Below are 2,500 nucleotides of genomic sequence, written 5' to 3'. Positions count from 1 at the left end.
CCTCCTCCTGGACCAGTCTATTTATAAAAACAGGGCCAGTGAGTGACAAAGATAGTCGTAGAAATGGGTCTGACTAATCCCTGGGTCCTGGCTGCTTCAGCTGCTCTGATCTTTGTGTGAACTGTTTCCGTTCCAGTGAGGAGTCACTTGTCTGTGAGGAGATGATCGATAATCACACTCAACTGATTCATCTGCTTGTCGCTCAGAGACGTTTGTCTCTTCTCTGGATTCTTCAACTGATGATGCAATAATAACATTCTCTCTCTCTCTCTCATTACATCTGTGGCTCAGGGGGTAGAGCGGTCGTTCTCTAACCAGAAGGTCAGCGGTCCGATCCCGGCTCCCTCATTCTGATACTGAACCCAAAATAACCCGTTCTCATAGAGGAAGTGTTTCACAGAGATGCTCTGAAAACAACATTTACTGAACAGCACCGTCACATCCTCACCTTTACTAATATTCAACTACACACACGTGAATCTTCCAGACATTTTCCAGGAACACGTCAGGAACACGTCAGGAACACATATAAAGTATTTGAATATATAGTATTTAAATATAAAGTATTTAAATTCCTTTTTGATAAAGCTTATAGTTAGAGCCGGTCCAGGTTTGTCTTGGACCTGATCTTAGTTCTGCTGCTGTAGGTCTAGAAGGTCGGGGGACACATGACACACGGAGCTTCTCTTCCCAGCTTCTCCTTCCTCTTCTCAATCGTTATCACATCAAAGTAATTCATATCCCATCAATACATGTTACTAACTTGACTTCTTCCCCGGAGTCCCTTTGCCTTATCGTCCACAGATCCACATCGTGGATTATGATGGTGGATCGAGAATCAGAGATCGTGATAATAAAGGTGGACCACGATCGTGTTGACATCTGATAGTGGTGGATCCTGATCGTGGTGGATCCTGATCGTGGTGGATCCTGATCGTGGACTATGATCACAACTACACTGCTTGATATATAATACGTCTCCTCAGATACTCGACCATTACTGACAATAATCCATCAGTTCATTGACCTTCAGCTACAAAGTGTTTATTCTAATCAAAGCTGTAAATACTCTGATCTCTCTGATGTTCTCTGTTCCACGGGACATCTGTTCACTTGTGTCCGTCCTGGGAGACGGATCCTCACATGTGTCTCTGAGGATCCGTCCTGGGAGACGGATCCTCACATGTGTCTCTGAGGTTTCTACCTTCTTTACCTGTTAAAGGTTTTAGTAGTTTGACTCTTGAGGGTTAAGGACAGAGGACGTCTCACCTTGTTAAAGACCATGAGACAAACTGGGATTTGTGAATATGGACTATACAAATAAAATTTGATTGATTGATTGATTAAATATAAAGTATGTTAATATAAAGTATGTTAATATAAAGTATGTTAATATAAAGTATGTTAATATAAAGTATGTTAATATAAGGGCCCATTCTCGGGTAAAGAAAACAACAATTCGTACAATTTAGATGAAACACACGAGTGAAAACATGACTAAGATTATTTTATATTCAGTTCCTGCCAAAAGATCCTTTCAGGTAAATCTTACACACTGCAGCTTTAATATTCAGACAATAATAAGAGTGAGCAAAATCATCTACAGAGTAAAAATATATATATATATCTATAAAATTAAAATATATATAAATATAATATATTTTTAAAACAAACATGGAGTAAACTCAGTGAAAAGAAGAAATTCATTAAAGAGTCCATCCTTCCCTTTGACTCTCAGGAGGCATCTCTGATTAAACCCCAAATAACTGACCCACTTCCACGTGGTCCAGGTGTGATCTTCTCTTTAGTATCACATCATCAATCTTACAGTTGTGTCTCTGTCGCATCAGATCATTAACATTTTAATTTGACAAATGCTCCTATAGATAAAACCAAAGCTGATTTAAAATCCAGTTCCAACCACAGACTGGAAACAAAGACGCCGACACGTCGACACTTCGAACGACAAACAACAAAAGAATTATCCATTGATGTATCTGAATCTTATTTATTGCCACATGACAATAAACAGAACAGAAGAAGAAGAAGAACCTTTGATTGGTTTCCCCTACACTTTTCATTCTAAGGAGCCAAACAGGATCAGTACTCTGCGGAGAGTTGTTGGCTTTAGTCACTTTTTCCTTTTCGATAATAGCAGAATAATGAAATGAGGAAGAGGAGAGTTCTTCGTCCTCCTGCCTCTCGTCTGTCCTCTGTGGTCTGCAGATTGAATCCTCTCCTCCTGAGTCAAACATTCCCACCAGACCTTAAAAATGTCCGTTTCTAATTAATTGCTCTGTCAGTCCATTAATAGCAGCTTTAATTAGAGGAGCGGGAGATGAGACCAGCACCTGAACCTGTTTCCTTTTTATTCACTGCGGAGGTTTCCAGACATCTGACAGTGTGATGCTCAACCTGCTGCCCTGCACACACGCCAGTGTGTGTGTGGGTGAGAGTGTGTGTGTGTGAGAGTGTGTGTGTGTGTGTGTGGTGTGTGTGT

The sequence above is a fragment of the Hippoglossus stenolepis genome, chromosome 5 (assembly GCF_022539355.2).
Source record: "Hippoglossus stenolepis isolate QCI-W04-F060 chromosome 5, HSTE1.2, whole genome shotgun sequence".
NCBI classification, from domain to species: domain Eukaryota; kingdom Metazoa; phylum Chordata; class Actinopteri; order Pleuronectiformes; family Pleuronectidae; genus Hippoglossus; species Hippoglossus stenolepis.
This window is presented reverse-complemented; position numbering follows the sequence as displayed.